Raw genomic sequence first — 22,302 nt, 5'->3', positions numbered from 1 at the left:
CAGAAACACACAAAAAAGGCTGGCAGCACCATCTTTAAGGCTGACTTTTAAAAATTCATTTTAAATTTTGTAATCATTTATCACAACGAGTGCAGCCCCAAGCAATGAATTTTACAATGATGCAAGATTTGCAGACTGGAGCACAGTTCACTGAGTCAGAAGAAGTGAGCATGCAGGCCGTGGAAGCCGGTTAGCCTAAGGGTGCCACCAGACCCGTTGCTGAATGGATGGGGAGCGCTTTGAACACCCTCAGGCGTCATATTGATGTGGGAGGAAGATAATCCATATGGGCTTATCCAAACAGCCTGTGTTCCTCATGAGTCCAAGTGCTATTGTTTTAGAAGCATTAAAGAGCTGTGCCACTCTTGAAAGTGCTTGGTATAGCAAATGTTGGGCCCAATCCACTAGAAAGTCTCTTTGGATTACTGCAATGCGTTATACGTGGGGCTGCCTTTGAAAACGGTCCGGAAACTTCAGCTGGTACAAAACAGGGCAGCACGGTTACTAACAGGGACTGGCCGACGAGACCACATCACGCCAGTCCTTTTCCAGCTTCATTGGCTGCCAGTCCAGGTCCGGGCCCGATTCAAAGTGCTGGTACTAACGTTCAAAGCCCTAAACGGCTTGGGGCCAGGCTATCTGAAGGAACGCCTCCTCCCGTATGTACCTTAAGATCATCCACAGGGGTCTTTCTCCGTGAGCCCCTGCCAAAGGAAGTGAGGCAGGTGGCAACCAGGAGGAGGGCCTTCTCTGCTGTGGCACCCCGGCTGTGGAAGGAGCTCTGCAGAGAGGTCCGCCTGGGGCCTACACTGTACTCCTTTCGTCGCCAGCTGAAAACCTTTTTATTTTCTCAATATTTTAACAACTGATTTTAACTTACATTTAAATTTTACTGTTTTACTTCTGTATTTTAATCTTATATCAACTTCTGCTGCGTGGTTTTATCCTGGTTGTGCTTTTTATACTGTATTTTGTATTTGTGTTTTTATATTGTTGGTTGTTTTATTACGTTCTTCATGGTTTTAATTTTTGTGACCCGCCCAGAGCGCTTTGGCTATAGGGCGGTATAAAAATGTAAGAAATAAAGAAATAAAAGTTCCCACAGCAATGGCTGGAGGCTGCATGAGAGCTGCCCTTCACTTCTGTGCTGGAGACCTTCCCAGTGGCTTTTCCCCATCATTATTAACTAGAAAAATGTTCAGCCTCAGGAAATTCCCTGACTTGAACTGGAAGAAATCATGAGGCAGCATGTTGGGATGGGGACTTCCTGCCTCTGGAAAGCCCAATGTGTCTGTGGCCAGGAATATTATTGTTATTATATTTATTTGTATCCTGCCTTTTGCCCAATACAAAATTTAAAACACATACATTTTAAATTTAGGAAAAGAAATGTACAATTTTCTAAAAAAAATTACAATATTAAAACATAAACATTTAAAATACACAACAAAATAATAAGACATTAACATAGATGGAGGGCCAGATTATTCTCCAAAGGCCTGCCGGAACAAACAAGTTTTAGCCTGCTTCCGAAAGCCCATCAAGGAGGGAGCCAGACTAGCTTCCCCGGGAAGAGAGTTCCAAAGCACCGGAGCAGCCACCAAGAAGGCCCTCTCCCGTGTGAAGATGGTGGGACTGAAAGAAGGGCCTCTCCAGAAGATCTCAAAGCACGGGCAGGCTCATAAGGGAGGATACGGTCTTTCGAATAACTGGACCTGAACCATATAGAGCTTTATAGGTCATAACCAGCACTTTGAATTGTGCCCGGAAACAGGCTGGAAGCCAGTGGAGCTGTTTTAACAGGGGAGTTGTCTGCTCCCTGTAACCAGCCCCGGTCAACAATCTGGCTGCAGCTCTTTGAACCAGCTGGAGTTTCTGAACACTCTTCAAAGGCAGCCCCACGTAGAGCGTGTTACAGTAATCCAAACGGAATGTAACTAAGGCATGTGTCTCCGTGGCCAGGTCCGACATCTCTAGGAACGGGCGCAGCTGGTACACTAGCTTTAACTGTGCAAATGCACTCCTGGCCACCGCCGAAACCTGGGCATCCAGGCTCAGGGCTGAATCCAGAAGTACACCCAATAGGTCTGCCCCTCCCCCCCACAACTGTGTTGAAACCTTTTAACGCAAGGTGGGGTACACCTGAGAGCCAACCTTTGGCAGGTCAAGCTAGATCTCAGTGGAGGCCTGGGGACCGTTTTTAATTTAGGGCTTACATTTTGCTTCTTGCAAAGCCGGAGTTGCGCCCAGCTTATAAATGGGAAACCAAGGCAAGGCAGCAGAAGCGGACTCTGAATCAATCTCAGGCAGGCCTGGGCCCAGAATTATGCTGCTCAAGACATGTGCTATCAGCCAAAACTGCATTCTCCCCTGAAACACCCACCCACCCTGACAATCCTTTGTAGTACTGAGCACCTCTTGTATCACATGAGGCTTTCACTGCTGAGTAGGGATGTGCTCCGCTTCTAATCGGACCAGCGAATTAGAAGCGGAGCGGGGGGCTTCGCCTGCCCTTAAGGCAGAGGCGAAGAGGATTGGGGGGCCGGCGGATCGAGGTGGAAGGCGGATCCTTCGCCTTGATCCGGAGCTCCGCTGGAAAGGTAAGTGGGGTTTACCGGGCCCTGCCCCCCCCCCGCCCTCCTCTCCCTTACCTGCCACCATCCGCGGTCCGTTGGCGTCTTCAATTGAGCGGCCCAGACTTCCTGGTTGAACTGCGGGCTCAATTGAAGACGCAGACGGACCGCAGACGGAGGCAGGTAAGGCCCCCCTCCCCCTTGGTCCCTTACCGGGCTCTGCCGCTGTCGCCACACGGGCAGCGATGGCGGCAGGGCCCGGTAAACCTCCTGCCCTCCTCTCCCGGTCTTACCTGGCGCCACTCCCCTCCACTGCAGAGCTCCGATTCAGAGCCGGAGTTCCGCGGCGAAGAGGAGCGGAGTGTGGGTGGAGCGGCGCAGAGCGGATTGGCCCGCGGGGCGGAGCGGGGGATCCGTGCACACCCCTACTGCTGAGTCCATTAAAAAAACGGTGCCCTCAGGGACAGCAACTTGGGTTGCGTTGCACCCGGGCCTACTAGCTCCACAGCCAATGCCCCAGTACAAAGACAGGCAACTGGGACTACATTCCAACCAGCTGCCTAGTACCTAAAGGGCCAGATGGATTATCTAATCACATGGCAACCAATAAGTGGCTTACAAGGGTGCAAAGAGCAGTTCCAATATACTGGGACCAGAGTCGCAAACTCCCTAAGGCAGACCATTTCCCCCCCCCCCCCCCCATACAGTTTTGATAGAAAATCCAGCAACTGGAAGCCCTGGGCCTTAAAAAAATCAAGCGAGCAAGACTTCCTAAAGAAAAAGAGTTGAACCATGCTAACAAAAAAAGAGACTACGCTGTCATTGTCTTTCCTTCTTTGCATTTTGAAATATCTTAAGAACGTAAGAGGAGCCCTGATGCTGGATCAGACCAAGGCCACAGCTAGACCTAAGGTTTATCCTGGGATCATCCAGGGTCCGCCCCTGCCTGAGCAGTGGATCCCCTGTGTGTCACCTAGATGAACAGGTTTGACCCCTGGACGATCCAGGGATAAACCTTAAGTCTAGCTATGGCCCAAGAGTCTGTCTAGTCCAGCGCTCTGTTCACACAGGGCCAACCAGCCATCGGCCAGGGACCGACAAGGCAGGACATGGTGCAACAGCACCCTCCCACCCATGTTCCCCAGCAACTGGGGCACACAGGCTTATTGCCTCAAATACTGGAGATAGCACACAACCATCAGGGCTAGTAGCCATGGAGAGCCTTCTCCTCCTTTAGGAATTTATCCACACACACCCTTTGAAAGCCATCTTACATTGTTTAGCACTTGAGCTCCACCCGGCTCTTCCTTCCGAAGGTATACCCAGATTTGGTGCTTTTCAGCTTCAAAATGAAAACAGCTGTGAAATGCAATTGAGCTGGTTTAATTGAGCTGTGGCGAGTGCCCTCAGGTGCTGCATTCAAGGTGGAATTTCAAACAGCTCGTTGAGGGAATATAGCATTCTGCTGCTTTTATGGGATGTGTGTGTGGGTAGGGGTGAGGCTACTTTTTTGGAGCCTCTTTAAGTTCAAAAAAATTCAAAATTCAAGAGAAGCAATAGATCACCTGCTGGGTAGGGTCAGAGAAGAATCCTGCCTGGAGAGCCATTGTTCTATAATACTGGGCTAGAGGGTCCAAGGGTCTGATGCTAAATAAGGCACCTTATTCAATATTCAATAAATATTGTAAATAAATAAATTGGCTGGACACAACCACAAACTCGTCACTCAACCTGTAGTGGATCGCACCACCTTAGAGCACCCTTGTCCTAGTTTTCATGTTTGCACATTTTACATTGCACTTTTTTTTTTCTGTGTAGGGCTGCATTGCCTTAGGGGTAAATCCGGCAGGGGTTGCATAACCCTAGGGTGACCATATGAAAAGGAGGACAGGGCTCCTGTATGTTTAACAGTTGCATAGAAGAGGGTATTTCAGAAGGTGTCATTTGTATATATGGAGAACCTGGTGAAATTCCCTCTTCATCACCACAGTTAAAGCTGCAGGAGCTATACTTGAGTGACCAGCTTTAAAAGAGGGCAGCTTTAACTGTTGTGATGAAGAGGGGATTTCACCAGGTTCTCCATATATACAAATGACACCTGCTGAAATTCCCTTTTCAATACAACTGTTAAAAGATACAGGAGCCCTGTCCTCCTTTTTATAGGGTCACCCTATATAACCCCCTCCCTGCCCAGCGGGCTACCTGGGTAGGGCCAGGGATCTGAACTGATCCCTTGCAAAGAGCTTTTGAAAATATGCTATGGGTCCAAGGACAACAGATGGACCAGCCTTGCTTTGAAAGAAGGATGGAGATGTTTAGACCGTGTGCAGTCATAATTGGAAACGTTGTGCTCAGGTTTCACATTTGCTATGTTTATTGAAATATCAATTTTAAACAATTAAGGAAAAAAGGGCAAAGACGGAGAGGGAAGAAAATAAAGAGAACAGGAGAGAGTCAGAAAGGGAGAGATAAGGAGAAAAACAGGCAGAAAGAGAAAATGAGAATAGAATAATAGAATCATAGAATAGCAGAGTTGGAAGGGGCCCACAAGGCCATCGAGTCCAGCCCCCTGCTCAATGTCGGAATCCACCCTAAAGCATCCCTGACAGATGGTTGTCCAGCTGCCTCTTGAAGGCCTCTAGTGCGGGAGAGCCCACAACCTCCCTAGGGGGGGATCTACACTACTGCTTTAAATCGCTTTATAATAGTTTTGACAACTGTTGGGGCCCAGGACACACTGCATATACAGGTTTCAAAACGTTTTCAAAGTGCTTTAAAGCGCTTTAAAAGCAATAGTATAGATCCTCCCTAGGTCACTGATTCCATTGTCGTACCGCTCTGACAGTCAGGAAGTTTTTCCTGATGTCCAGCCGGAATCTGGCTTCCTTTAACTTGAGCCCGTTATTCCGTGTCCTGCACTCTGGGAGGATCGAGAAGAGATCCTGGCCCTCCTCTGTGTGACAATAGCCAAGAGAGCTTCGGATATTGGGCGTTATAGAAATGTAATAAATAAATAAATAAATAAATAAATAAAATAAAAACTTTTTAAGTATTTGAAGAGTGCTATCATGTCTCCCCTCAACCCTCTCTTCTCCAGGCCAAACAAGCCCAGTTCTTGCACAACAAGTATTTGAAGAGTGCTGTCATGTACACACACACACACGGGTTATAGAATAATCCCTCCCCTGTGGCATGTCAAGCAGCAATCTTAGCGTGCTTTAGGCATATCTGTGCCTTTCGCTTTCCCCCAGTCCTGAGTAGTTTTGAACAATTTTATTATTGCATTATCATGTATTTATTGTATTGTTCTAAACCACTTAAGGATATCTATAAATGAGAAGTGGTATAGAAATATTGATGATGATGATGATGATGATGATGATGATGACAATAATAATAGTAGTTGTAATATGTGGTAAAAAATAAACTAAACCGAAGTCCCATTGTCATAGGCCGAGGTTTAAGTGAGTCCCAGATCTATGCTACATCATACCACGGACTCCATACCCTTTAGCATTTCATGAACATATGATCATGCTATCAGCTCCAGGTAAGTGCTCATTTATTTTGCAGCAGCCTGTAATAAAAGCCAAGGCAGTCCCCACAATCTTATCAACAGCTCAAAAATAAGCCTTACTACAGTGCTAAGTAGCAGGTTATGTGTTACAGTTTAATACTTAATATACAGAGACAAGAGAAGATGCAGGCATACGCTGTGTGGGTGTGTCAGAGAATTAATTTCTGTTTTCTAGATAGGAGAGGGAGCTGAATACTGAGGGACAACCAACCTAACCATTCACTTTTAACAAAAAAAATCACACGGCATCCCCAAAAGGCAAAAAAATGGGGGCAGGGTTTTATCAAGGATTGGGACCAGAAAACACAGGCTGTCCCTAGTCAATAGGGGGCCTGTTCAGATGACACTTCCGGCTCTGTAGTTAGTGAAACTGTGGCTCTCTGTGGTTAGCACTACCCACAAGCCATGCTGTCACACACACAACACTTCAAGCCATGGTTAGAGCCGCTAACCCTGCTGCAGACGGTCCAACTGGGGTTAGTGAGTGAGCAGGGTCTAGCAATACGTGTCGCAAAAGACACCTTAAGCCCTGTTGTTTAACCCAAAGCCTTAACCAGCAGGGTTAAGGCTTCTGAACAGGCCCACTGACAGCTAGGGCACCTGAGAGTTCACCGCAGTTCTTAGCTGCTAAGGCCCATACCTTCAGAGACTTGTTAGCTTCCGTAGCCGCTGCTTAAGAATCACATGCTGTCTTTAATACCATAGACAGGGTTCATTTCTCAATTAACATCATGCCCAAATGGGAGATTTCTATCTATTTAAGAACTGACATGATGATTTGAACTAGGGCTGTGCACCGCCTCGGATCCGAGCTCTGAATCTGAAGTGGATTGAGGTGGTTTGGACCCTTCCAAACCAGATCGGAAGCGGTTCGGGCGAAGGCTGAGGCGATCTCTGAAGCCGAAGCCAATTGACTCCGAAGCTTGGGCCCGCCTTGGCGCTTCGGAGCCACCACCTCACCGCCAGTCTCCTTACCTGCTGCCATCTTTCTTCTGGCGGCTTCCGGTGCCGCCGGCGGAAATGACAGGGAGTAGGCCGCTGATATTAAGTTATCGCACAGCCTACTTCTTTGCATTTCCGGCGGCACCGGAAGCTGCCAGAAGAAAGATGGCGGCGGCGACGGAGGCAGCAGGTAAGCCCCCCTTCCCTGCATCCGTTGCCGCCACCGCTGGCTTGCGTCCTCGAGTAGAAGCCAACGGACGCAAACCAACAGTGGTGGCGGACCCAGTTAAGGGGGTAGGGTGAAGGGGGGCTTACCTGGTGCCTCCGCCATCCATGGCAGCAGACGGCAGAGGCACCAGGTAAGTGGGGACAGTTTTCTGGGTGAAAGCTGCTTTGGCGCTGAAGCAGATTGGGAACCCCCGAGGCGGATCAGGGCTGCTTCGGGAGCTCCAAATCAGCCTCCGAGGCGGATAGGGGGTCCCTGCACAGCCCTAATTTGAACCAAGCATCCATCTAATCCCACAGGTGCTTCTGATTAACTCAGATGTCTCTGAACGTCCATAAATAAAAACAAAACCTGCCGTTAATATAGGGTGACCCTATGAAAAGGAGGACCGGGCTCCTGTATCTTGAACAGTTGCATAGAAAAGGAAATTTCAGCAGGTGTCATTTTTATATATGGAGAACCTGGTGAAATTTCTTCTTCATCACCACAGTTAAAGCTGCAGGAGCCCTGTCCTCTTTTAAATCTGGTCACTCTAGTATAGCTCCTGCACCTTTAAATGCTGTGATGAAGAGGGAATTTCACCAGGTTCCCCATGTATACAAATGACACCTGCTGAAATCCCCTTTTCTATGCAACTGTTAAACATACGGGAGCCCTGTCCTCCTTTTCATAGGGTCATCATAGGGCGTTGCTAGACCTACCGGGTGTTCCGTCGTTGAGGAGCGGTGAAAGCGGCTTTTCCCGTTCAGCCGTGACGCCTCATGCTCCACACCTGCCTTCAATTTGTGGCGGAAGTTTGCGCCGGTTGTGCTGCTGCCGCCGCGAGAACGGTTGCGCAGCCACACCGGCCTGATTGCCGCGGCTTTTTTTTTCGCTCGCTGCACGGTTTGCGCACGTCCGAAAGACCGCAAACTTGCGCAGCCGTCAGCGATGCCGCCGCCGGCCCTGGCGGCGGCAGCGGCGGCAGTGCCAGTGCCAGCTGAAGTGCTGCTGGTGCTGTTGAGGGTCAACATTGATGCGCTCACTTCCTGATGGGGGTCGTGGCGGGTGTCATATGACCCGAGGTCAATCGTCTGCATGGCCACTCTGTGCCTACATCTCCCATCATGCCTCTGAGGTGTCGGCGGCAATGACCGCCTCTGTGCCCTGTGCCCCATCCCAAGGAGCCAACCCACATCTGGCCGTAGCCATGGCAGCAGCCCACAAACAGCTCTGCCCTCTGCCAGCCTGGTACCCACACTAACAGGCAGCGTACAGCACCGCCATTATGCGGCCACGGTAGCTGCCCACCGCAAGGAGTCACCAGCCACTTTTCCGGTCCTCCGGTCCTGCGCAAACTGTCACTGGGGAAATAAAAAAAAAAAGCCGCTCTGCCGCGCTGCCCCAGCTGGCGGACTGCGCGCAAATGGCGGAGGCGGCTTGACCGAAGCCGCTGACCACTCCCCCTTAGCACGCCTTTTCCTGACCAGTGCCGACCGCAGTGACCTCACATCCTCCCACACATACTCCGAATTACCGCGGGACAGCAGGAAAAGGCGCCCTAAAACTCACTTTTTTAAAGTCGGGAGAAAGAGGCTTCACCGCGGGATGACGGCGGATCCTCGTGAACGTCATCTGGAAGCCTCGACGTGACTGCGGAAGGTAACGCGCGCTAGAGCCTCGTCTAGTAACGCCCATAGTTAATAAGTTAGCCCACAATTATTTTGAATTGCAGTATTATGATCCTGGGAGTGATTGTTAGAAACCAAGGCTATGTGAATACTATTTTAGAGTTGGAAGTTTGGCTTTTTTCTGCAGAGCCAAATGAACAAAAGCCCTCCTGTGTAAAATTGGGGGGTGAGCGGGAATGATCCGGTGCTTGTGTTTATGTCTGTTTTCAACTGAAGGGTTTTAGTTCTTGATAGAGGCAAAAGAAAACTATAACAAACTGCAAGGTCACAATGACAAAGTATCATAAAATAAAATAATGATAATAATGATGGGAGTTTTTCTATTACAACAGTTAAGCATAAGAAGAAAAATACAGTTAAGTAGCCCAAAATGATTTGTGGAAGGGAAGAGGCTGCATGGGGCCGTGCGAGGGGGGAGGGGGGGGAAACTTTACTAACAAAAGAAATAAAAAGTTTGCCACATGGAGAAAAGGAAGCATGCTAGAAAAGCATGTTTTGCATATTTTAATTGGATTTCCAACAGAGCTTTTAATAAGTAAGGAACAAGAGAAAATAATCATGGAGATTTTTCCGTGAAGCAAGTTGTATCTCAAGTCATGGGGCAGAGGTTAAAATTTGAGCTCTAGTTTTATTTATTTTAAATTCCTTTCATGATGGTAATCAGCATGGCCATGGCTTAAGTCGCACAAAACCCTTTGGTTGCTCCCAGAGTTATCTGGACCCAGGCAGGGAAATTAGCTTCCGTAATGAATGGAGTGATTAATTGCTGGAATTGATAAACTGAATGATAAATTTAGTCGGTGCATTTCAGCATCTAAGTGGAGAAAAGAACTCCTGTTCTTGTATCTTGGATCTCTCATTAAACATTAATTTGTGTGTGGAGTGTGTGTGTGTAAAGTATAAATGGTGGGTGAAACGGTTTAACAAAACCAAAGAATCCATACTGAAACCCTTTAAAAAGTCAGTATCTGAAACTAGTTTCCTCCATAGCACAGACATTTGATGAGTGATCACCGCTGAGTCTGGTTAAAGGTTAAAGGTGACATTTCAGTGTAGCTTTTGTGGGGCTCCCAAAAACTCAGGAAATTCCTGCTTTCTGCCTCTTTCCTCCTTCCTCAGAAAAAGCTTCCTACTACTAAACATATCTGCATTTCCTGATCGCAGTCTAAAATAAGAAACAACCCCCATTTATATGTCTACAGTGCAGGCTTCAATCTGAGTAGAAAGCAGATGATATTGTGTTCATTTGTTTTAATCTAGATATGCCATCGCAGTGAATAAAAAAAAAACTTTGTGAGTGTGTGTGTGTGTGTGTGTGTGTGTGTGTGTGTGTGTGTTTAAAAAAACCCAAAGCTAGGTGGGAAACAGTTAAGTTTGCTTGGTAAGATTTCTAGAACATAACTCCGGGCCCACAGAATTAACTTGCATTGTGAAAGAACACGGGATATCCCATTGCTTAAATATGTAAACGTTTCGAGATTGACTCCACCACGGTGCAAATTAACCTTGGCAAGGGAAGGGTGGGAAATGGGAATCTCCCAACTGAATCTGGAATTTCAATTGTCTGTTTGCCATCAGGTCTCAAGGGCTTTAGCAGTCTCTTTAAAACGGGTGTGTGGGGAGTGATTATAAGCAATCCCCCATAGAAAAAGATGTCAGGAACACCGTTTATCACCCGTTAACCTTAACCAAAGGGAAGTACTGGCTCCAGCCAGATCACCTAGCAGCCAGGTCTTCCAACCAAAGGATGATCTAATCATGGATTCGTCATGCCAGGGGATGCAACTCTAACGCGTCACACCTCTGGACAATCAGTGGAAAAATAAATACAAATTGACATGAGTTTTGGAGCAGCTGGTCCCTTTTATCCTCCTGCTAGCCAGATTACAGGAGGAGAGCAGGGGTCACATTCAGCCAAGGCATTTTGCCATTCCCAAGAGATCTCTGGGCAGTTTACAGAAATTCTAAAATTGAGATAAAAACAAGTATACAAAATTTAAAATTCTAAAACACAGAACATTGTAGATCGCAAGCTGAATATGAGCCAACAGTGCGATATGGCTGCAAGAAAGGCAAATGCTATTTTGGGCATTTTGCATTAATAGAAGTATAGCTTCCAAATCACGTGAGGTCCTGGTTCCTCTCTATTCGGCCCTGGTTAGGCCTCATCTAGAGTATTGCTTCCAGTTCTGGGCTCCACAATTCAAGAAGGACACAGACAAGCTGGAGCGTGTTCAGAGGAGGGCAACCAGGATGATCAGGGGTCTAGAAACAAAGCCCTATGAGGAGAGACTGAAAGAACTGGGCATGTTTAGCCTGGAAAAGAGAAGATTGAGGGGAGACAAGATAGCACTTTCCAAATACTTGAAGGGTTGTCACACAGAGGAGGGCCAGGATCTCTTCTCGATCCTCCCAGACTGCAGGACACGGAATAACGGGCCCAAGTTAAAGGAAGCCAGACTCCAGCTGGACATCAGGAAAAACTTCCTGACTGTTAGAGCAGTACGACAATGGAATCAGTTCCCTAGGGAGGTTGTGGGCTCTCCCACACTAGAGTCATTCAAGGTGCAGCTGGACAACACTCTGTCAGGGATGCTTTAGGGTGGATTCCTGCGTTGAGCAGGGGGTTGGACTCGATGGCCTTGTAGGCCCCTTCCAACTCTGCTATTCTATGATTCTATGATTCTACACACATAAAGCATTAAAAACTATTAAAAAACTAAACATGTGGGTGATTAAGATGTGCTGCCATATGCCTGGGCAAAGAGGAAAGTCTTAACCTGGCGCCAGAAAGATAGCAGCGTTGGTGCCAGGCGAGTCTCGTCAGGGAGATTGCTCCAGAGTCTGGGGGCCACCACCGAAAAGGCCCTGTCCCTCGTTGCCACACTCCGAGCCTCTCTCGGAGTAGGCACCCGGAGGAGGACCTATTCACGTCGGGAGAGGCGTCCATCAGGTATTGCGGTCCCAAGCCGTGTAAGGCTTTATAGGTCAAAACCAGCATCTTGAATTGGGCTCAGAAACATATAGGCAGCCAGTGCAAGCAGACCAGAGCAGGTGTTATATGGTCGAACCTTCTGGTTCCCAAAATCAACCTGGCCGCTGCATTTCGCACGAGCTGCAGCTTCCGAACCGTCTTCAAAGGCAGCTCTACGTAAGGTGCATTGCAGTAATCTAACATGTATATCCCGCCTTTTTTCCTCTAAGGAACCCAAGGCAGTGTACATTCTCCATTCTCCCAACAACAACCCTGTGAGGTAGGTTGGGCTGAGAGTTTGTGACTGGCTCAAAGTCACCCAGTGAGCTTCCATGGCTGAGTGGTGGACTCCTGACTCCCGGTCCAACACTCTAACCACTACACCACACTGGACACCTTGGTATGTCCCCTTAGGTTTGCAAGATCACAATGTTGCAGTGATTGGAGAACCTTTCCATTTCGGGCTTCTGCTATCGGACCCTTCCCCAACCTGACAAGTCAGATTGCATCATTCCCAGGCAACACCTGGAGGGTGCCAGGTTGGAGAAGGCAGCTGGCTGGGGATGATGGGAGTTGCAGTCCAACACATCTGGAAAGCTCCAGGTTCAGGCAGGCTGCTCCAGACCCTTCTTTTAGGCACCAGTGGTCTCTTGACCGGCGTCTCTTGTACTTCTGACTCCACAACACCCAGTCTCTCCTTCAGTAGCAATGGCAAAACATTTAGCCCTGCCCTTCAACAACCACTGCATATTTATTCTGCAATAAAGCAATCCATAGTCATTCATGACATTTTTATCCCACCTTTATTTTTATTTTATTTTATTTTATTTATTTATTACATTTTTATACCGCCCAATAGCCGAAGCTCTCCCAAGGAGTTCAAGGCAGTGTTCATGGTTCTTCCCTGCCCCCTTTTTTCCCCTTACAACAACCTTGTGAGGTAGGTTAGGCTGAGAGATAAGGGACTTGCCTAAACTCGCCCAGTGAGTGCTATGTCTGTGGGGATTTACTCCCAGGTCTTCCTCCTCTCAGCCGAACCCTCTAACCTAGTCTTGCAAAAGGAAAAAAGGGGGGGGGGGAAGCCCAGAGCAGTCACTAGCCTGCAAAGGGGCTAGTACCTTATGTTTCCATGCTTGTCCATGGAGCAGAGGAAGCCCTCACCTCTATGGCCAGCAAGGAAATGCAAATTACCAACCTTTCAGTAGGCTTATTAAACCAATTTTCCTTCTTCAAAGCAGGCTGGCTGAGAAAGCGTGAAGCCAAGGGACAGGTTGAAGAACATCAGAAGATCCCTCAGGCTGCATCAGACCAAGGTCCATCGAGTGCAGGACTCTGTTTACACCGTGGCCGACCAGCGGACCCGTTGGGAAGCCCGCAGCAGGACATCAGCACAAGTGCTCCCTCCTGACCATGTTCACCAGCGCCTGGCATTCAGAAGCTCTCTGCATCCAAGCTACCATCAAGCCTAGTAGCCATGAACAGACTTTTTCTCTTGCAAGAATTTGCCCAATCCCTTTTTTAAAGCCATCCAAATGGGGGTCCTTCACCACATCTTGTGGTGGCGAATTCCATAGTTCAGCCATGTGCTGCATACTTCCTTTAAAAATCATCATCATCATCATCTCCCACCCCCCCCACCATTAAGCTTCATGGAATGGCCTCACACTCCGGCTTTAGAAGAACCACTTGAAGACTTGGTGCTCATGAGACAAGAATGCATCTGACGTTCAACTCTTTCCCCCCTTTCTATTTTACCACCATTGGGCATGTTGTCTGAGGATGATGGGAATTGCAGTCCAACCCATCTGGAGAGCACCAGTTTGGGGCAAGTCTGCCACCAAGCCAGAATGAGGGAAGGCGCTCCCCCCTCCTCATGCACCACGTCCTTCTGAGGCCTGCTGTCAGCACATTCAAGCTACAACCACTGACGTCTGGAGCTTTTACTAACGGATCAGGTGTAAACTAATCCCATCATTTCCTTGCAGTAGGTAACTCCCATTTCCTCACTGTCTCTGGATGCTTTCAGATGCGTGGCTCCCAACATGACCCAATCACTGGGTACCAGATAACAGCAGGATGCTCTTGCACGGCACGCTACATTCTTCGGGCAAGGGCGAAGTCCTCTTTCTGGTAGTTACTTCCTGCTATGTGCCATCCACATGAGTGGGTATGTTACAGCCACATGGGCAGAGAAGGTACAATTCACCTGAACACCCTCTCTTCTTTTTTTCATTTGTTTTTCATCTATTCTTTGGTTTTGGTTTTAAACAGTTACTGGGTTTGCACTGACGCACGTATTTAAGCACAATTCAGAACTTGTAAAAATGTTTCAATAAAGCTTCTTTTCAGCGGAAATTTGCAGAAAAGAGGGGGGGGATGGTGCTAAAGTGACATGATGGAACGAAGGGATGGGGGAGCGGAAAACGGACTGTTTGCCTTTAATAATAATTAATCCCAGTGCCTGCTTTTCATTTTAACCTTGGAGCGTGTCTGTATAATTCTTGACCGCTTTGTTGGAAGCTAATAAAACTTCCAGTCACCTAGTTACACCGCACTCGAAGCAAGAATTTGGGGTGGGGGTGGGGGGCTGCAAACGAAACTGTTGTTTGCAACCAGTCTGGACTTGCTCACCTTTGCAGGAGGGGGGGGGGTGGATGCACAAGAGGCCAAAATAATTGTTCTATGGCAACGTTATTCAATTAGGTGGTGAGGCAACCCCCCTGACATGCTTGTGTGGGAGCCGTGGGTGGGTGGGGGCGACATCTCTTCTTTGTCCCTTCAACCTACCGTTTTGCAGTGGCTGCTGGAATATGCACAAACTCAAAAGGAAGGAGGGTGAAGCAAGCGCTGGGTTTGGGCTGCTGCTTCAAGCAGTGAAAGCAAGGTTGGAGGAGCAGGCAGCAGCCGTGGGAGTTGAGGAGACACAGAGGCCCAGCAGCAGGGGGCCTGATTAGTTTTATTTACTTATTTAATTTATTTGGATATTTCTAATCCACTCTTCATCACATGATAGCAGGGTGCTGGGCAATAGCATTCTTCACATACTTGAAAGGTTGTCACACAGAGGAGGGCCAGGATCTCTTCTCGATCCTCCCAGAGTGCAGGACACGGAATAACGGGCTCAAGTTAAAGGAAGCCAGATTCCATCTGGACATCAGGGAAAACTTCCTGACTGTTAGAGCAGTACAACAATGGAACCAGTTCCCTAGGGAGGTGGTGGGCTTTCCCACACTAGAGACATTCAAGAGGCAGCTGGACCACCATCTGTCAGGGATGCTTTAGGGTGGATTCCTGCATTGAGCAGGGGGTTGGACTCGATGGCCTTGTAGGCCCCTTCCAACTCTGTTATTCTATGATTCTATGAAACATAAATAAATGGTCTTCAAACCACAAAATGCAATAAGCCATGTTCTATTTATTGTTCTATTTAAGCAAAATAGAACAATAAAACAGCATTAAAAGGCAGCAAAAAGGCAGCAGGACAGACTGACCAGCTTTAAAAAAAAGCCAGGCAAACAGAAATGTTTTGACCTGGCACCAAAGCAACTGCAAGTGAAGAGTGTTCCTCAAAGGGGGTGCCATAACCAAGGAGGCTCTGATGTATCCACCTGGGTGGGGGTGGGGGGCACTGAAAAAAACCATGGCTCCATCTCCTGCAATGGTGAAGAGTGTAACCTGGGAAACCGGTTTCCTGCGTCTCCACAGCCTTACAGGGGCAGCCTGTGTAGCGGAGTATATACACTGCATGCAGAAGATCTCAGGTTCCACCTAGTAGAAAGGCCGGAAAAGACCCCTTTCTCCAAAGCCTTGGTGATCTGCTGCTCTCAGTTGAAGCACTGATGGTCGTTGGAGCGCATATATTATACTACTCATTTTTAGTGCACTTTTGAAGGTGCGAGGGATGGTCGAGATGTGTCTTTAAAGAAACCACAACTCCAGCTCTCTGAAGTAGAGACGCAAAATAATGTGCTATTTATTACATTTATATCTTACCCCTCCTCCAAGGAGGGTGGGGTCATACTTAGTCTTCCCTCCCACCATTTTATATTTGCAACAGCCCTGTGAGGTAGGCTACACATTGCACACAAATGCATGAAACAGAGCTGTTAAAATGTTTAAGAAAATCAGCTGACGTTGCAACCCTAGAAGTAAGCTCCATTGAACCATATGTGAGAAGTCATCAACAGGGTTGCACCGTTAGTGTGTGGGAGAGGGGCGGATGTAGAGGAGAGAAGCAGCGTGGGAGAACTTCACTCTTGCCCTGCTTATGGCTTCCTCATTCCAAATTCCTGCTTTCCATTTCTACTGTTTTCTGCTGTTCATGCTGTCTTAAAGTTTTTTTACATTGTTTCTGAAGTTTCAAATTGTTCTAAAGTTTCACATTTTTAAAAACAATTTAAAAAGTTTTAAGTTGTTGGAAGTTTTTCCTGCAAGTCACCTTGGGGGCAACTCATAGATTCGCAAATAAAATATGAATCGATAACACCCCCACTCCATCCCCTAGCTCAGCCTTCCTCAACCTGGGGTGCTCCAGATGTGTTGGACTGCATCTCCCAGAATGCCCCAGCCAGCTGGGAGTTGTAGTCCAACACATCTGGAGCGCCCCAGGTTGAGGAAGGCTGCCCTAGCTGCTTTCCTTCCCCCATCCATTCTCCTGCCCCAAAAGGTTTGCCAATGAGTGCAGTCTCTTCTGGACGCTTCCATCTCTGGTGGATGTGCCACCAAAGGGGGACCACCACACCCCGTCTCTCCATCGCCTTATCAGACTGCGACAGGCAAGGAGGAAACTCTTCTGAGGAGGGTGGAATTACCTTTAGTATAGCCTAATCGGAAATGTGGTTGGGCTGACACGGCCCCCAAAACCCCTGGCCTTGATTGCCCTTTTTGTTACGTTATAATGAGGAAGTTTAAGGTAGCTTCAAAATGGATTCCCTTGGCTGACCAATCTAATGCTGGCTGAGAATTCTTGGACAAATCAAGGGCCAGCTTTGGGACGTTGTGTGAGAAAAAGACACTTCTTCAAATGTTCAGAAGGCAGGCAACATTTCTTCTCCGTTTCCAAACGGAGTTCTGAGGCTGACTTTATAATATGACCTGTTTCTAATTCTCCTCAATTCAGTCTGTCTAGACCAGTGGTTCCTAAAGTGGGCGGTACCGCCCCCTTGAGGGTGGTGGAATTGCATAGGGGGGCATTAAGAGGCAAAGGGGTGGTAGGGGGGTGCTAAGAGGCAAAGGGGCGGCAGGGGGGCGCTCGAGGTGGTCTTTTCTAAGAAGCACCTCTCCAGAAGGTCTTAAAATCCAGAGACATTTTTATGGGAGAAGGTAGTTTGGTCCCAAGCCATATAGGGGAAGAATCCACACATGTATTAATACCGTTTAAGAAGAGTCCTTTTAATGGTGAATTGAAATGTTTCAAAAGCACCAAAACGCTAATGAAGAGACATATCCTGCTTGGTGTGCCCTGCCACGCTGGCTGCAAAACAGAGGCGTTCGCTCTCTTTTCCCTCCCTCCCTCAGCATTCCCTCACCTTCGTCTCACATCAGTCCGCTGGTCTCTGTCCTCCACTCTGCCCGCTAAGATCATCTTCTTGGGCCGCCGCTCTGACCATGTCACTCCACTTTTGAAATCTCTTCATTGGCTTCCAATTCACTCCAGAATCCAATACAAACTTCTCCTGTTGACCTTCAAAGCTTTTCACGGTCTAGCTCCTGCCTATCTCTCCTCTCTCATCTCACACTATTGCCCCGCTCGTGCAATCCGCTCCTCTGATGCCATGTTTCTTGCCTGCCCAAGGACCTCTACTTCCCTTACTCGGCTTCGTCCTTTCTCTTCTGCTGCCCCTTACGCCTGGAACGCTCTTCCAGAACACTTGAGAACTACAAACTCAATCACAGCTTTCAAAACTCAGCTAAAAACCTTTCTGTTCCCTATAGCTTTTAAATATTGAGTTTGTTCTGACTCTATACTGTTTAGCTTCACCCTACCCAGTGCCTGTTTACACTTCCCTGTGCCTGTTTGCATTCTCTTTCCCTCCTTATTGTTTACTACAACTTTATTAGATTGTAAGCCTATGCGGCAGGGTCTTGCTATTTACTGTGTAATCTGTACAGCACCATGTACATTGATGGTGCTATATAAATAAATAATAATAATAATAATAATAATAATAATAATAATAATAATAATAATAGCAAGCCTGCAGTGGGTGCTTCCCATTTAAAGGGTCCAATTGAGCTACAAAATGACATTGAGCCTCAAAATGACATTGAGCTGAAGCCAAAGTTTAAGAAATCGTACCAGAAGTTTTGGTTACAGAAGGAAATTTCTGATTGCTATCCTGCACTATGGAGAGTGGTTCAGAAGCTCCTGGTTGCATTTCCAACATAATATTTGGTGGAATGTGGTTTTAGTGTGGTCTGCCTAATTCTCTCCAAGCAAAGAAATCGACTCCAGATTACTAAACGTGGTGATTTAAGATTCATGTAAAGTGACTTTAAACCAGACATTGGGAAACTGGTATCACTTCATCAAGCCCATCCATCACATTAAGAATTTACAGAATAGTGAGGTACTCTACCCTAGTTACTAAATGTGATATCTAATATTCTTGCTAAATGACTATCAGACTTTGAAAAGATGATATCACTGGATCAAGTTCATCAATTATGTTTAATTGAATAAACTAAAAATATGTAATTGGATTTTGAATAATTATTCAATTAATTGTTACTGTTTTGAATTTTATTGTTATTATCTTCCTTAGTGGGTCCTTGAAAACCACTATTCTGAATAATTATTTTTATAGTGTAGGGTAGTGGGTGCTGGGCATGAGTTTGTGGAGCCAAGGGGGCGGTTACCTGAACAAGTTTGGGAACCACTGGTCTAGACTCTAGTTCTTAAGTTTGTATCCTGACCTTCCTGCAAACCCTACTGGAGCTCTCCCAGACTGAGACCAGCCTGGACCTGCTGAGGTTCTAGATGGAAAAGCCACACCATGAATGATGATGATGCAATCACTGCACGGTGAAGAGCGGCATAATTACATTCATGCCCCCCCACTTCCTGACTCACCCCCACCATCAGTTTTGATCATGCCCCCCCCCCCCAGAGTAGCCTTCTAAAATAGAGCCATCACAGAAGGCATTGGGTGGTTGTAATTTGAACACTGAAAAGAATTAAAATGGGGACTCCTCTCCACAAAATCTAATTCCAGGATACCCAGCATGTCTTTTGCAATCAGGGAGTTTTCTATGCTATTTGTGGTTGCAGTCCTGAGACAAGCTTTTCACCAACAGCTCCCAGATTTCCTAGCCCAGGTCCTACAATGCATTCATCTTTCAAAAGCTAAAAATATCCGCCATTGTCTGTTAAGAAGCACGCATTTTAAAAAAGGAGCAGGGAAAAAGCCCCCCTTCCTCCATCACCATTTCATTTTGACTTTTATCTTAGGCCTGATGCTTAGGGCAAAACATCACATTACAAATGTGAACTGGTTTAAAACCAGTTCAGTTGCCCTGGCTCCTCCGGCCAGAGAATTGTGGTATTGTTTGTTTGGTTATTTCTTATTGGAGGTTGGTCTCCCTCTCCAAGGACCAGAGTTCTAGGAGATCCGAGGGAACAGGCTTTGGCAGCTGCACAGTTTAGGCAGTGATTTAAAGTAACTTGTAGCGTGGGACGTCCCCACATCTCGAAAGCATTGCTGCGGTGTTATTCTCTAAGGTCCCGCGATACTTTTTGCCCTGTTAATACGGAGCATCGAAAGAAACCTCTTTGCTTCACTTTCTCGTGCAGCCTTCCCCGACCTTGTGCGCTCCAGCTGTGTTGGACTGCCACTCCCATCCCACCCCGTGGTCATGTTGGCTGGGGATGATGGGAGTTGCAATCCAACACACCTGAAGGGCACCGGATAGGGAAAGGTTGGTCTGCCGTACGTGGGCAATGAAACCATAGGGTTGTGGGTGCTCCCCACCCCCACTTCCCACTTGCCCTGCCAATTTTGTCCACCTCCTTCCAGTTGCCTGATAGTCAGAAATAAGGCTCACCTGTTTAGCAGGATCAGGCCAAACATCCTGTTCCGCAGTGGACAACAAAGGGCTTCCAGGACTCCCCAGCAATGCCCCCCTCCCTCTCCGTGTCATGGGACCAAAAGCTGTTGCTGATATACCTCGTCCTCCATTAATTTGCCTAAGCAATCTCCTTTTGATGCTCTCTAAGCTACTGACTGTGTTATTGTTTTTATGGATTCTACAAATGAACAATTGTGTGGTGTGAAGAAACCCTTCCATTTGTCTATCCGGACTCTCTCCGTTTCATTGGGGCCACCTCTGCCTCACGTTCTGGTGCTAGGGGAAGCAGGACGGCTGTTTTATTTCCACTTTCTTGAAACATTTCTTGGCCGCCTTTCAGGGCAGAAGCCCTCACAAGGCGGCTTACGACAATATGCCTATGTATGCCAGTTGCTGGGGGACATGGGCGATAGGGTGCTGCTGCACCCGCGACCTGCTTGCGGGTTTCCTGTGGGCAGCTGGTTGGCCCCTGTGTGAACAGGATGCTGGACTGGATGGACCCTGGGTCAGATCCAGCCTCAGGGCGCTTCTGATGTTCTTATAAGAGAGGAAGATAAATTTCTCCATGCACGGAGCCTTGTTCTGAAATCAGGAATGGTGGCCTTTTTAAGAAAGCCCAACTGGTGTAGACTTTCTCTGGCTGGGAGATCTCATGCAGAGGGGGCTCCAGATGTTTGGCCTACAACTTGTAGGCCAAACATCTGGAGGGCCACAAGTTGACATAAGAACATAAGAAGTGCCCTGCTGGATCAGACCAAGGGTCATAGAATCACAGAATAGCAGAGTCGGAAGGGGCCTCCAAGGCCATTGAGTCCAACCCCCTGCTCAAGGCAGGAATCCACCCTAAAGCATCCCTGACAGACAGTTGTCCAGCTGCCTCTTGAAGGCCTCTAGGGTGGGAGAGCCCACCACCTCCCTAGGTAACTAATTCCATTGTCGTACTGCTCTAATAGTCAGGAAGTTTTTCCTTATGTCCAGATGGAATCTGGCTTCCTGTAACTTGAGCCTGTTATTCCGTGTCCTGCACTCTGGAAGGATCGAGAAGAGATCCTGGCCCTCCTCTGTGTGGCAACCTTTCAAGTCTTTGAAGAGTGCTCTCAGGTCTCCCCTCAGCCTTCTCTTCTCCAGGCCAAACATGCCCAGTTGTTTCAGTCATTTCAGTCCATGTAGTCCAGCACTCTGTTCACACAGGAGCCAACCAGCCGTCGGCCAGGGATGAACAAGCAGGACATGGTGCAACAGCACCCTCCCACCCATGTTCCCCAGCAACTGGTGCACACAGGCTTACTGCCTCAAATCCTGGAGATAGCACACCCCTGGTCTAGTGCTTGGGAAAATTAAAGCAGCTAAACTCCTACAAGCTCTATGTGTGGATGACAGAAGCCCTGAAAAACTCTTTTTGCCAGGACCCTGTTTGCAAAGCAACTTCTCTCTTCGGGTCCCATCCTGGCCAACCAGGCTCCTGTTACCGAGCGGACTCTGCTGCCATCCTGCGGCGTTCAGGAAAATTGCAAATGCATTGCATTCCTGAGTGCTTAAACAAAATATTTTGTAAACTGGGAGGTTGGGAAAGGAATGTGGTTCTGTGATGGCCACAGACACACTGATTATCCATTGCTTGCAAGATGCAATTAGTGATTAAGTTCCTCCCTGCCCCCTGGCATAACCCATGGGCTCTTGGACACAAATGGCACAGGTCTGGATGCAGAGGGACTGAACCAGGGCATAGAGCTTTGTTGGAGTACATGTTTTCCAGGCAGGAAGTCTCAGGTTCAGTCACCAGAAGCACCTCCAATAAACAGGCTCTTGGGTAGTATGGCTGTGAAAATGTCCATTATGGGCTAGAGCGATCGATGCATAGTTAAAGTACGGCATTCAATACCGTGTGATCTAGAGATAGCCACCAATTTCGATGGCTTTAAAAGAGGATTGGACAAATTCCCGGCGGAGAAAGCTATCAATGGTTACTAGTCCTGAAGGTGATGTGCTACCTCCAGTATCAGAGGGAGTAAGCCTGTGTTCCCCAGTTGCTGGGGAACATGGGTGGAAGGGTGGTGTTGCACCATGTCCTGCTTGTGTGTTCCCCATGGGCAGCTGGTTGGCCACTGTGTGAACAGAGTGCTGGACCAGATGGACCCTTGATCTGATCCAGGAGGGTTCAGAGGAGGGCAACCAGGATGATCAGGGGTCTGGAAACAAAGCCCTGTGAAGAGAGACTGAAAGAACTGGGCATGTTTAGCCTGGAGAAGAGAAGGCTGAGGGGAGATATGAGA

General features: G+C 47.8%; 1 protein-coding gene across 1 annotated transcript in view; it reads right to left on the bottom strand.

The window, feature by feature from the left end:
* AP5S1 (adaptor related protein complex 5 subunit sigma 1) overlaps positions 1 to 2,626 on the bottom strand; it is a 63,868-nt gene extending 61,242 nt beyond the window's left edge. The window contains exon 1 of the mRNA XM_063135994.1: positions 2,616 to 2,626. The gene's annotated coding sequence lies outside the window, so the exon portion shown is untranslated. The remainder of the gene's footprint in view (positions 1 to 2,615) is intronic.
* Positions 2,627 to 22,302: the final 19,676 nt, after the last annotated feature.

Source organism: Elgaria multicarinata, chromosome 10, assembly GCF_023053635.1.
Source record: "Elgaria multicarinata webbii isolate HBS135686 ecotype San Diego chromosome 10, rElgMul1.1.pri, whole genome shotgun sequence".
NCBI lineage: Eukaryota > Metazoa > Chordata > Lepidosauria > Squamata > Anguidae > Elgaria > Elgaria multicarinata.
The sequence above is the reverse complement of the archived record's forward strand: the minus strand, read 5'-3'. Positions and strand labels throughout refer to the sequence as shown.